This window comes from Ahaetulla prasina, chromosome 7, assembly GCF_028640845.1.
Source record: "Ahaetulla prasina isolate Xishuangbanna chromosome 7, ASM2864084v1, whole genome shotgun sequence".
Classification (NCBI taxonomy): Eukaryota; Metazoa; Chordata; class Lepidosauria; order Squamata; family Colubridae; genus Ahaetulla; species Ahaetulla prasina.
Window position 1 is genome coordinate 45,446,609 of NC_080545.1, and position 14,806 is coordinate 45,461,414.

The 14,806-nt window shown below is 35.9% G+C and overlaps 1 protein-coding gene across 5 annotated transcripts in view; it reads right to left on the bottom strand.

Annotated features, from left to right (window-relative positions):
- The window catches only part of LOC131202197 (uncharacterized protein K02A2.6-like), a 38,199-nt gene that overhangs the window by 5,888 nt on the left and 17,505 nt on the right, over positions 1 to 14,806 (bottom strand). For 3 of the 5 annotated variants that reach the window (XR_009156091.1, XM_058190943.1, XM_058190945.1), the window contains exon 2: positions 4,815 to 4,956. The exons of the other annotated variants lie outside the window; for them this stretch is intronic. The gene's annotated coding sequence lies outside the window, so the exon portion shown is untranslated. The remainder of the gene's footprint in view (positions 1 to 4,814; positions 4,957 to 14,806) is intronic. 5 annotated transcript variants of the gene reach the window in all.

The following is a 14,806-nucleotide window of genomic DNA, read 5'->3' on the forward strand; positions in this document are numbered from 1 at the left end:
TACCGGTCTGGCTATCCATGATGGAAGCACTAATACATCCAAATGCTCTTGAACCAAAATAATCAATGGAAAAAACCATAAGGTATAAAGATATCCTAAATGCACAAGGTGACTTAAAATCAAAACCGGAACTAAAAAATTAAGGAATCGATTTGGACTGGTGGCCATATATCCAAATACAAACAAGATACAAGAAAGATGCAGAAACATATGGATTCTGTAAAGAACCTCTAGGACAGGAGTCCTCAAACTTTTTAAACAGGGACCAATTCATGGTCCCTCAGACTGCTGGGGGCCAGGACCGGTTGAGTGGGTATGGCTAGATGGTCATGTGACTGGGTGGTGTGGCGAATTTAACAGTCCATTTTGCCTTTGTCCTTCCTAAACTGTACTTCCTCAACCCAAGGCATCTATTTATTTAATAAGACCCGCCTCCCCAAAGGGAAAACAAGCGCAAACTTTCTTGCCACTTGCCTAACTTCATTACAACAGCAGCTTCAGGTTCCTTAAAATAGGCCATTTAAAAAAAGAATAAAACAAACAGGGATTCAGCTCAAGAGCTAGGCCTCCTTAGAGTGGCAAAGGAGCAGGTTTACATCTACTCCAGAACTGGAAACAGGCACCCCTCAGCAGCAACCTCCCACATACTTGGGACTGTTTAGTCACTAAACAAATGGTCCTAAACTGAAGACTACCTGTAGATTTTACAGAGAATGTCAGATTGCTATCTCCAGTTTAGGAGAAAGACAAAGGAGGGCCAGGAGAGAAATGGAAGTGAAATAAATGGAAAAAATAGGATTCATTATTTGTTTGTCAAATTTATATGACTGCCCCTGTCACAAACAAGGGCCTCTGAGCAACATACAACAGGATTAAAAACAATATATAAATATAAATACTATGATAAGCTTTACAAAGTGCAAGGCTAAGAGAGAACAGTAGGTATCAATAACAATAGTGCCATCTCAATATCTCACAAATCCCCTGGGGATTTCTGGGAGTTGAGATCCATAACATCTTAAACTTGCCAAAATTGATAAATGCTGGCCTAGAGCAAGAATCACCAAAACCAAGTAATTCGCCAGCCACCATCTTCTAGCAATGTTGGTCCTTTGTCAGGAGGAATTTTGTTCATGGGGTTTTTTTGGAAATGGGTCCCATCCAGAGGAGATTTTGCTTTGGAAAAGGGGTCATTAGCAATCAAAATTATTGGTGAAAAGGAGGGAGCGAGGCTGGTGGAGGGGGGTGCATGGCATCCCTGCGAACAGCGGCGGTTGTTTTGTACGGCGGAGGGAACGCTGGGTGTGGTTGGTGGATAGCAAAAAGGAAAGAGCTAGGAAGCATGGCGAGCTGGACAACATGCCCACACACCCTTTCATCCCCCCCCAAAAAAATCTGGTTTCTCTTTTTTTAAAAAAATAGTTTTTATTGAACATTTTCCAACTTTAAAAACCACAAGTAAAAAAAGGGGGGGAAATCAGACAAATACAAACAAATAGAAAAAACAAACAACACAACAGTGTAAGACAATTTTACAGCTTTCCATATCAGCATATATATTCTGCTTTTGTAACTCACTATTCAATATTTGCCTTCTCATAGATTTTAACAATTCTAGTAATAGTATAATCATATTATAATCATATAATACATTCTGATTATACTTATATACATTTATCTTTATATTATAGTCAATGGTTTTAGAACATTTATTTCTTGTTTTGGCTTCTATTCTCTAGCCACTTGTACAGTCTATTCCAAGTTTTGTAATAATCCGATTCTTCTCTTTCTTTTAACTCCATGGTCATCCTATCCATTTCAGCACATTCAAGTATCTTTCTAATTACCATTTCATCTGAGGAAGTATTTATTTGTTTCCAGTTTTCTGCAGAAGTGATCCTAGCAGCAGTTAGTATGTGTAATATTATGTATTAATAATTCTTACCTATTTTTGGATCTAGCATCCTAATAGACATAATTCTGGTTTCAATTCTATCTTAAATTCCATGATTCCTTCGAGCCATTCCTTAATTTTAAGCCAATATTTCCTGGCGTTGGGAAATATCCACCACATATGATAAAACCAGAGGTGGGTTTCAGCCAGTTCTGACCAGTTCTTGCAAACCGGTAGTGAAAATTTTGAGTAGTTCGGAGACCCGGTAAATACCACCCCTCTGCCTGGCCCCACCTCCAATCTATTCACTGCCTCCGTGTCTCCCAGCTGATTGGCTAAAAGCAAAAATCAGGGCTCACTTTTCAGTGGGGAGATCACTTGGCAAAGAAGAAGAAGTAGAAGAAAAACAAGATGCCGTCACTTTAAATTGACAAGCCATGAAGCAGCTGCTGGAAGGAGATTTTTACTTGCAGAAGCAAGTGACATTCAGCAGTTAGTTTCTGAGTCAGCTGAACAACAAACTGGATAAGAGGAGGGATTCTTATATGGTTCTATGTTTTTGAAGTTTTGGGGTTTGTGCAACATGTGCTTTGTGTTTCTAAAAAGGTTTGGGCAATTTCCATTGTGAAATATCCTGTCTTGAATGAGTTTTCTGCCTGCTTGCAAATGGAGCCGAACTTCTGGCTTCTACTTTCTATTATCTCTAAGCACCAGTAGCTGTTTTCTTCTTACAAAGTTTCCTTTATGGAACTGGCAGGAATGTGGAGTGAACCTCAGGCAGGTTTCTTTGTAAGCAGCTTGATTTTTCCTTTCTTTTCTGAGATCCTTTTCTTATGGGTAATATTTTATTTGGGGAAATGAAGAGGGGGGAGTTTGATTCCTTCCCAGAGCAGGTTAGTGGGGTGGGGAGGGAATGGGGATTTTGAAGTAACCTTCTTCAGGAGTGGGGAGGGAATGGAGATTTTGCCATATCCTTCCCCTTCCACGCCCACCATGCCACGCCACCCCGACCAAGCCACCCCCACAGAACCAGTAGAAAAAAAATTTCTAAACAAAAGGCCCTCAGTTTCCTTTTACTGAAAGTCAAAGGCTTGCATAGTGAGTACCTGGAAACAACATAACTCTCAGAGGATATACTTTCTTCCAAAACTATAACTGAACTGAACACATTGCTTTACTATTTGGGAATAATATAGACAACTGTTTTAATTATAGAAAATTAAACTCACATCTTTAGGCCTTGGAAATAAAACTAAAAGGTAAATGCTGCCACTAAATCTATTTGTGTTTTCATGAATATTAGTAATGTTTAAAAGTAATATAATAAACAAGATGTAATAATAATATTTATCAGTAAGTGGAAAAATGCAGTTCCTCTTTTAACTTTTCAGCCCCAGAAAATAATAGTCCATTTGCAATACTTTTTGTTCTAACTTTGAATTCTAAGTCTTTCAAGAAAAAGTAATATTTCAATCACTTCACTTTCACTATTGTTAAAAAGCTACAAACAAAGCTCTTGACCAAAGGAAAAGGTATTACTCAGAAATCCAACCCTTCTGCTAGACTTATTTTGTTTCTGTTAGTTGCAACATTCTAATCATCAGATAAAAGTGACTAGAGTATTATCTTTCTTACCACAATAGCCAGTTTCGACATAAGAAACCAGACAGGTAAAAGTTCGGGTTTTCATAGAGCCATATCCAATTTCTTTAGATTGTGCAATGTTTGGATAGCCTCTTGATATAAAATTCAGAGAACAGCATCCAACTATGAAAAGGATCATATGTACTAAAAGAAGGGCTGGAACAATTAAATGTCTACTGACTGACCTTCTGTCTTGTTATTATAAATCAAAATATTGGGTTCTTCACAATTTGCATTTAGAGGCTATTTCAGGAGTACCATCATGTAGTCCACCTTCACTAGCAAAGTTGATATCCTCATAAACACTTCCTTGGCCCAGTTCCATATGCTTCAGAAATATTTTTGAATCAGACATTGTTTGCCCTGTCTCACCTTCATTACCTTCAAAATGCTTATCCAAGCTCTTTTCCAATCCAAGCTGTTTTCTTCCTCTTTATATCCAGCAGCTGTTTACCATTTAGCTCAAGCCACCTATACTATTGAATAATCCATTGTAGTAAATTGGAGAAGTGTGGCTTTCTTTTCCCAACAAAGGAAATAAGTAATATTGGCTCAACTAGTGCCAGATCCTCTATCTTTAAAGTAGGGAAATGCCCATCCTACCTCCACTTAACCTGGGATTGGTAAAATTCTATGACGTAAGCCAGCTTTATGCCTGAAGGGAGACTTAGCATTATTCAGTTTTTGCTGGATTTAGACAGTATACAGAGCATAGTTGAGTCAAGAAACCTTATCCAAAGCTATTGTTCCAGATTGTGGCTAAATTTCTCTCCATTAAATTTTATTTCAAACTTGTTGATATCCTCATATTCTTAGTATCATGCAAACCATCCAGAAAATCTGCCCCCTTCTGATATGACATCTCAGGAATAATTTCCTTGGCCTTTGGCATGACATCATAGAAAAAACAATCCAATGGTGATAATTTTACTATGGACACTAGTATTTAGAAGCAGAGGTATGAATGTCTGCAAATAGTACTTTGATCATAAAGCATCTATAAGAACATAGATTAAAAATGAATGCCAAGCAGATAAACACTTGGATAGACATACTTTCCCCCAATTCCCATTCTCACTTTTTTGTAGTTAAACTGATTTAGGGTGAAATATGTCCCATCTCTACCTTATGTATCCATTCCCCTCTTCCAATTTATTATATATAAATTAAAATATTAACTTTTTACATGCTGTGCCATTGGACTTTTTTGCAGCTATCAGTTCATTCTCTTGTCATTTCTCTTATATTTTCTATGAAAGAGATATGCATTCTGTACCTCTTCAAGCTGATGGTACATTGTTGGATTTCCCTTCCCCCAGCATCACTATTTTCTTTTTGTCCCTTTCTTGAGCCTAGTTGGTGTAATAAATCACATCTAAAGGCAGTGATTAATAACGAGACACTTCACAGCAAAAGCTCTGGAAAAGAAAAAAATACAAGGAAATTGAGTAAACAGGCAGGGTTATCTGTCACCAAATGACAAAGTTCAAGTTTAAGAAGCAGCTTGTCAAATACAGCCGACTGAACAAATGATAGATTAGATCTTAATAGCACTAAAAGTAAGCTATAAACCATTGCTTTCTCTGGCAACATAAAAGCTTCTCCTTTAAGCACTTGATGATGAAATCCAGTAAAACAAAATAAAAAATAGTTCTTGGACATGTGATGTTTCCTTCCCTAGCTTAAAAAACAGAAAGCATGTTGACATTTTGTATAGCTTGAGTTCTGCAAAGGTCAATGTTATATTTTCCTTTGTAAGCAAAAATGATGGAGATCAGTCTTATAGTTTTTACCACTTAGAGACTGTTACACACAAAACTGACCTCAAGATCGCTTTTCAGTTTGCACTTCTCTGAAAATCTGTATCTATTATTATTTTCGGGGCTAACTGCTGCTTATTTTCTTTCTCAATTAAATATCTTTTTTATTCTGGAACATTAAAGTTACAGCCTGTATACCTTTATGAGCTAAAAGAGACTGTTCACAAGTAATAATTATTATCTTAGTATAAAATGCTCGAAGTTAAGTCAGCACATTCTTTTTTCTCTTTTCTGAAGCTATTTTATTTCACGTTCCTTGCAGCTTTTGTTGTTGATTACAAGTTTCAGTATTATTTTATATTTTTTAAATTTATAATTATTATTTTCAATAACTGAAAAAGTTTGAAACTCTTGCTTGAGCATATTATTTTCATTCAATTTTCAGGAGAGCTAAAGAGACCAGGCAAGACATATGCAAGTATACTTAAGCTATGTATACATATATATGAGTAATAACAGTTGAGATTTGACTTTTTCTCATCTTTAGATGCTGTAAATCAGTTACTGTTAAACATTTTTTTGTACAACCAAGATATAATATCAAATTCTATGAAAGGCAGGAAAACTTGGGAGTTATCCCATTCTTCTTTCTTAAATTCTGACATTACAAGATTGTATGGCATAAAGTACATTGAGAACTTAAGATGCAATACAATAAACAATTCTGTCCATCTATTTGGTAAAGTCTTATTCTGAGTGAAACTGAGAATTTTAATTAAGTTTAAGTATACATGATATAAAAGTTTAATTATTTTTTTTAAAATCATTTTTAATAATGAAATACCCTAAAGTGCCATATCAACAGGAAAATAAGATAAAAGAGAGGGCCTATTTCAGATTCTGTGAGTCAAAGAACTCCAACTATCGGGATCCCGAAGAAGAGCATTCTGTACTGCACTACCTGCCCTTTGGAACATGCCATTCTCTGGGTAAGATCTAACTGTCCTATTGTCCTGCAAGAGCTTGAAAACCTGACTCTGCCAGTTGGCTTTGGAACTAAATTGGAAGTGGCTGATGGCAGACTTCACCTCCCCACCCCTTGCTCTCTACTCTACATCCGTTCACCATTTTGTTCATCGGTTGTGTTCTTTTTCATTGTCTTTTTTATTGTTTGAATATTTTACTTCTGTTCTGTTTCTATTCTTTCCATTTCTTCCTTTTCATTGTTGTAAGCTGCCTAGAGTAGCTGTAGCTGGCAAATAAATTTAACAAAGTGGTTGCTCCTTGAAAATAAAACCCTAGATATACCAGGGATAGTAAAATAAACTGAACATGACAAAGAAGAAGGAAAAAGCTCTTCACGAGAGATCAAATTCCAGGTTTTATTATTATAGTTGAAAATATTAAGGTATTTATAATATTTTTCTATGCATAGTTTTTAACTTGGTGCTCCTACTTTGGGATGTGTAGCACTTTAGCTCAGATTAAAGATAAGCGTCAGTTCACTGATGTATCTGTTTCCAAAATAAAACTCTAAAATTCTAAGTAACAAAGAAGTGTTAATACATAAGAAATAAGAATTCATTCAATAATATTCCTAAGATGATAATTTTTTAAATTTACCTAGGAAGTGGTTTGAACATGTGCTTTCTTTTCCTTTCCATCTATTGTGGATTTAGTTTTTCTGCTGAGTAAAATTGCTTTCATTTGCCTTAGAAGTTAACAAAACTATAATTACAAATTTGCAAATGTGCTATTAGTTCTGTTTTCTAAGTTCTTATTTGATTTTAAAGCATTTGATTTTAAAGTATTGTCTATTCATCTTTTTCTGATTCTGTATTCCTCGGATACTTCTATTATCAAATGATAGAGATAAGTCAAGAAAATTGAAGTTTTCCATCATTTTAAAAGATCCCTCTAAAACCACTTAAAAACATAATGGTCAGCCTGAACTCTCAAATCATGTCCAAACTGCCCCTATGGAAGCTATGGGAAATGCATTCACACAGTTTAGGAGCTAATAATCAGGAACTTCAACTAGTAGACAAGAATAAAATGAAATAATTTAAAAAATAGTACAGTGGTTAGAGAGCCTCTTACTGTTTAAAACTGAGATAAAGGACCTGTGGATCTCCAGTTTTTTTATTTATTTATTTATTTTGTCACAACATTATATACAGGAACATATATTGAAAGGAAACAATGGGACAGGAACTGTAGGCATATTTGTGCACTTATGCACGCCCCTTATAGTCGTCTTAGGAATGGGGTCAGGTCAATGGTAGACAGTTTTTGGTTAAAGCTTTTGGGAGTTGGAGAGGAGACCACAGAGTCAGGTAGTGTATTCCAAGCATTAACAACTCTGTTACAGAAGTCATATTTTCTGCAATCAAGATTGAAGCGGTTAAAATTAAGTTTGAATCTATTGTTTGCTCTTGTTTTATTGCTATTGAAGCTGAAGTAGTCTTTAACAGGAAGGACATTGCAATAGATGATTCTCTGTGTTAAACACAGGTCTTGTCGGAGTCAGCGGAGTTCTAAGTTTTCTAATCTCAGGATTTCAAGTCTGGTGGAATAAGGTATTTTGTTGTTTACAGAGGAGCGGAGAACTCTTCTTGTAAAATATTTCTGGACTCGATCAATTGTACTAATGTCAGAGATGTGGTATGGGTTCCAGACAGATGAGCTGTATTATAGAATGGGTCTGGCAAATGTTTTGAATGCTCTGGTTAGTAGTGTAGAGTTTTTGGAAAAGAAGCTACGCAGAATTAGGTTTACAACTCTTAGAGTCTTTTTTGCTATATAATTGCAGTGGGCTTTGGCACTTAGATCATTTGATATGAAAACTCCAAGGTCCTTAACAGGGTGGGGGTCATCTGTAATGTAATGTCCATTAAACTTGTATTTAGTGTTTAGGTTCTTTTTTCCAATATGTAAGACTGAGCATTTGCTGGTTGAGATTTGGAGTTGCCAAGTTTTAAACCAATCGGATACAAAATCAAGGTCTTTTTGAAGAGTAGTAGTATTGTTGATGGTGTTAAATACTTTGACATCGTCAGCAAAGAGAACACAATAACTTGAGATATGGTCACAGAGATCATTTATGTATAGTATGAAGAGCGTTGGTCCAAGAACGCTGCCTTGAGGAACGCCACTTTTGACAGGAACAGGATTTGATAGAGCATTTCCAATTTTGACCACTTGTTGTCTGTTTGACAGGAAAGCAGTTATCCAATTGTGAAGAGGTCCAGAATTGCTGTAGGATTTTAGTTTTAGGAGAAGTTTATCGTGTACTACTGAGTCAAAAGCTTTGCAGAAGTCTATGTAGATTGCATCTATTGCTTTGCCTTGATCAAGATTAGTAGTCCTTATGTTTTTGCAGTGGAGAAGTTGTAACATGATAAATTTTTTTCTGAAACCAAATTGTTTATTAGAGAGTAGGTTGTTTGTTTCTAGGTGGAGGGTAATGGATTGGTTGATGATAGATTCCATTACTTTGCAGGTGACGCAGCATAGAGAGATTGGTCTGTAATTTTCAACTAGGTTGGGATCTCCTTTTTTGAAGATAGGGATGACTGTGGCTAGAGGCCAAAGTTGGGAAGTGAACCAATCGTGAAAGCTTTATCAAAGATTATGCTTAGGGGTTCTGCTATATTAGTGGAAAGTTTTTTTAAGAAGTATGCACATAGTCCATCAGGCCCAATAGATAAAGATGGTTTCAGTTTGCGAAGAGCTTTTTCAACATAATCTTCTGTGAAGTCTATATGAGTTAAGTCATTGTAATCATTGTTAGTACGATTGGGGAATGTCGGATATGAGCCATCACTGTTAACAAAGACTGAGCCAAAGAATGTGTTAAAGAGGTTTGCTTTAACTGTTTCGTCATTACATTCTTTGCCGTTAGAATCTTTTAATGGTGGGATGGATCTTGATTCTTTAAGTTTATTGTTAACAAAATTATAAAAAGCACGATTGGAATTTGTGCGCAGAAGATCTTCTTCTTGCTTTGTGTGGTAAATGGTGCATTCAGTTTTTATTTGTTTGCAAATATTTCTCTAGCAGTTTTTGAAGTTTGCTACATGGCCCTTTTTGTTTCTTCCCCAGAGGGATTTTTTTTTTTTTGATTGAAGCTTCTTTATTGATATGGGTAATTTGTTTTTGTTTTTTTAATTTTGGTGGTGATTTGTGGTACGTGTTGTTTGATGATTCTATTGATTTCAAGTAGGAAAACTCTGTGGTGGTCTTCAGCAGTGATACAGGTTGAGAATAGATTTTGCCAGTCAAGATATGAGAGGTCATTGTTTATAAGGTCATAGTTGGCTTTTTTGAAATTGTAGTTAGGAGTACTATTATGACGATTTATGTGAGGGCGTATATTGATACAAAAGTCTATCATGCAGTGGTCACTGTTGGAAAAGGATTCTTTTATTTGTAGTCCATAAATTGAGTTTGTGTTATTGCAAAAGATGAGGTCAAGGCAGTTGTTGAGTCTTGTATTGTTAGTTACTAGTTGTTCAAGACCTAGGTCTGTAACGGTGTTGTATAGTGTAGTATGGATTGGTTCTGTTGTACATTCATTTGTTATCCAGTTAATAAATGGTAGATTTATGTCACCCAGGAAGATGAGAGGATATGGGCAAGAGGTAGACCATGTTAGCAGTGTGGTTAACTTATTTGCGTGATCGATGTCGTAGTCAGGGGCTCTGTAGCATAGTAAGAATCAAAGTGTGGTGTTAATGGACAGGTCGCATACATTAGTTTCAGGAAGAGAAAGTTCATGTGCAACTTGAATATTTTTTAGGTTCAGTGATTTTTTGTAAAAGATAGCCACTCCACAACCTCTGCGGTTTTCATGATCTGATCAAAAAACTTGATATTCTTTGTTTGAAATAATGGAGTTAGGGAGGGATGAGTTTAGCCATGTTTCACAAACAAATATAATCTCAAATGTACCAGTGTTTAACAATAGGATAAATTCAGATAATTTGTTTACAATACTTCTTGCATTTATTAATTTACATTTGAGACCTGCAGTGTTTGGTGTAGAAGAGGTAAGGGGCGTGCATACCTAGTTTTGATTGATAGTTGATTGAGGGTTATGAACAACAGGTGGTTGAAGGAAGGTTGGTTGAGCATTGAGTGGTTGTTCATTGGATGATTGGAGGTTTTGTATGGGTGGTAGGGTGTTAGTTGGTTGTTCGATAGTTGATTGAAGGGGTGGTTGGATGTTTTGATTGACAGATGGATGGATGCCTTGATTGATGGATTGTTGGATGTTTTGATTGAAGTGAGGTTGAGTGATGACTATTTGATTGTAGGATTTTCTTTTTATGCAGTCAGAACGGTAGTCAATGTAAAGGTTGGTTTCACCTTCTTCTTGCCGTCGTTTGAGCTCAGAACGAAGTTCACGGGATCTAATACGTTGTAGGAATGATAGGTCTGGTCTAGCTCTGAGTTTATTGAAGCTGAGATTGTTTCTGGCAATTGTGTTCATAGTATAGATGAAATTTCTTTTGCTGGTTTCATTTTTGCATATGACTACAGAATTTAGGTGCCACTGAACCATCACTGTATTTGAATTTGGGTCCATCTCTGGAGACTTCGGTTATTTCACTAGGGTTGAAGGTTGATAGTTTGTAATTTGAAATGATGTTACGTATTTTATCAATATCTAGTTCATTTGTAATATCTAGTCCAAATAATATAGCATTTTGATGCTTTTGTTCTCTCTCAATTGTATCTTTTACTAGTATTGCTACGCTGTTTGGTTCATTGGTAGATGTTTTTGGTTTAGTTTGTGTAGAAGGCAATGTTTGTTGGTTTGGGAAATGTTTTTGATCAGTTGTGATTCCATTTATTTGTGCTGTAAGTTTTTTTTCAAGATTGGTGAAGAGTGTATCAAAATGTGCTAGTAATTTTTTTTCTAAATTTGTTTGAATGGTGTTAATGATAGGTTTTTTCTAGGTTTGTTAGAATGGAGTTAGTGATAGTTTTTTTCTAAGTTAGCTTGAATGGATTCAGTGATATTTTGATTTGATTTTATTGTTGTATCCATGGTTTGTGTATTATCAGGTATAGGATTATTACAATTATGACATAATTTTGATTCATATTGGTCATTATTTGCAGTGGCATCTATTGATCGAGAGCGTTTTGTATTTTTCTTGGAATTCCTGCTTGGCATGATTCAGTTTTTATTTTACAGTTAATTTGACTGAAATTAGACTAATGATAATAGGTGGTAAGGTAATATTTTAGAATCTGTTTCTCTTTTCCACAAGATGGCAGTGTTGGGAAGATGTAGGATGTTGGGAAGATATAGGAGGGATAGATGATGGATGGATAAAGGGTGTAAGATGGACGTTGAAGGATGAGGATGAGTATCTTTATCTTTCTCTCTCAACGGTAGAGAAGACAAGTAGAGTGGTTGAAAGGTGGATGGAGGTGGATGAGAGGTTTGGGCTGAAGGTAGGGTGTTAACTCACTGATTTAGCAATTGGTGTGAAGGGTCCAAGTCGAGTTAGTGTCTTCTCGGGGTGGCCTCAGTAGCAGGAAATTTAAAAAGTGGATCTAAGTTGGGAGACTGGAGAGCAGGGCTTCAGCTTCAGGAAAATAATCCTGAGTTGCATCCAGGTCTTGGAAATTCCAGTCGGTGGGGTGGTAGCTTCAGCCGTTTGAATCTGGCGGATTTGGTGGTGGATGGTGGTGGTGGCTGTTTCTATCCCGGCGGTGGATTTGGCAGTGGGTGGCAGTGGCGGCTGCTTCAATTCCAGCGCCAGCGCCACTTTCCTAGAGTAGATCCCACTGGTAGTGGCAGCTGCTTCAATACAGGCGGCGGCGGCCGCTTCAATACAGGCGGCGGCCGCTTCAATACAGGCGGCGGTGGCCGCTTCAATCCCAGCGGTGGCGGCTTCAATTCCAGCAGCGGTGGCCGCTTCAATCTCACTGGCGGCGGCTGATTCAATACCGGCGATGGCGGATCCTGGCAACAGCGGCTGCTTAGATCGGCGGCTTAGATCTTGGATCTTAGATCTTAGATCTCATCGTAGTTCAGTTATTGAACTACAACTGTCATCATTCTTTGTCAATGACCACATTATGAATGGCTTTTGGAGACTGTAATTAAGCAATCCAAAAAGGTTTCTCATTCGTTTCCTAGAATATTTAAAATATGTATGTTGGTTCTAGATTTATCATTAGAAACATAGTCCTAAAATTTGATCTGGTGACTACCAACTGAATATATATTGATGTACATATGGCTGTATTTTAAATAATTTCTGTTTTGAATCCTTCACACTGACAGCATTTTCAGTCAAAACAAACAAACTGGAACTCTCATCTAAAGTCAATAGCTCTGTCACCTGGCTTTCTGATAATAGCATATTTTAAACAAGAATTTTGCTCTTGCCTTTTAAAAACTTAGTAGATCTCTATACTCAACTACTCCTTGCTTGTAAGAATACAGTAAAACATGTAACACCAGGGAGATTAAAAGATAATTAAATGTTAATCTATACATTACTAGAACAGCAAATACAGCTATACTTTCTGTGCTTCATGTGCCCATTGTTTCTACTCTTCTGCAGAAATGGATCATTGAGCATTCAGTTCGTAAACTTCACCTTTGCTTTTGAAGTCTATATTTCATAACTGCAGTGCAAAGGTGCCATTGTCCTCTGTATGCCAATATCTAACATTCTAGTATCAAATTTATTTCACTTTTAATACTGAAAATTAGTTACGTGCTTAGAGATGTTCATCCTGTCAAAATTCTCTGCTTATTTCTAGTGAGATTCCAGATTTATTTTCCAAGCATTTACATCAGTGTTTCTCAGCCTTGGGAACTTTAATATGGATAGACTTCAACTCCCAGAATTCCCTGGTCAGCATGCTTGCTGGGGAATTCTGGGGGTTGGAGTTCACCCATATATACTTACCAAAATCGATAAACACTGTTTTACATAATGGCAAAGAAATATACTTGGAAACATAATTGAAGAAAGAAATTTAGTTAGGAAGCCTGTAGAAAAACTGCATTTATAGTTTAATTTTTATGTTTTAATGGGTTTTAAATGGGTTTTTAGCTCTAAATTTTAATCCTGGCCAATTTTAATAAGTTTTTTAATTGTATTTTAATTTGTATTTATTGTATTGTATTTTTACCTGGCTGTGAACCGCCCGGAGTCCTTCGGGAGAAGGGCGGTATACAAATTTAAATAATAAATAAATAAATAAATAAAATAAATAAATAAATAAATAATTTAATTGACTACAGCAGGTGGTATAGTGCTCAGTCAATAAAAGGCAACCTATTACTTTTTGATAAATATTTCTTTGATAGATGCAGTTAATGATAGGACTTTCTCATAATTTGGGGTTTTATTCTAAATATTTTAATTCGGCCATTTGTATAATAAGTTTTTTAAATTATGGTTTTATGTGTATACTGTTGCTGTTTCTTATCATGGCTGTAAACCGCCCTGATTCCTTCGGGAGAAGGGCGGTATAAAAATTTAATAAATAAATAAATAAATAAATAAATAAATAAATAAATAAACTTAGGATCCAAACTGCAAAGTGCATTTTAAAAGCATAAGTAAACCTCAGTCAATCCCTTATCTGCCCTGACATATGGGGCTAGCACATCTAGCTTGAAAAAATGCAGATGACCACAAAAAGCAGATGACCAACAGAGTTTTCTGAATCTCTTTACTTCCATGTAATTGCTGTCTGGAATTTCAACTCTTATATGATAGCCCCACTGATAGCAACTCTCCAGCAGTGTACACAGAATCATTTCCATTATTGGCTGTTTGATTCTTCTTTATGTAAGAGGTAAGGGATTAATTCTGGGATCTTTGGCCTCCAATCACTGTTTGCTTGATTGCATATCATTTCTATCAGTCCTGTGTTCCATTATATTTATGCATTTAATTAATATATCTTAGGCTTCCTTTGAGGAGAAACCTCCCTAAAGCAATTTAAACATTAGAATTACGAAGTTACAAAATATTCAGTGAATGAGTTTAAGAAGGAACGTTTATCAATCTTTCAGTAAGATAATCATCCACTGTCATTCATTTAAAAACAAATAGGTCATCCAACTATTTAAAGTCTATTATTTTTACCCCTCAGACAGTTTTAGTTAACTAGTACTTTAAGAGCCATAAATCCCGCAGACCATGGCTGAATGATAAATATAATTCAAATGTTAAGGGTATAAAGTTCCTGTCAGTGGTCAAAGTTCATGTTCCCCAAATTGGTATAAGACCTAAAATAAGCTTAGTGGAATAAAAAAAAACCTCAATCCAGAAAAATAATTGAAAATATAAAAATACTTATATGCAATGCATCTTCAATCATTCTTGACACTAACCAATTTCCTTCCAATTCCAGCCATCATCTCCAAAAATTAGTCTTTCCTGATCTAGAAATATATAAACTTGCTTTTGAAAACTGCATCATCTATATCAGACAAGGGCATTGAAAAACTTATTAGTTCTTA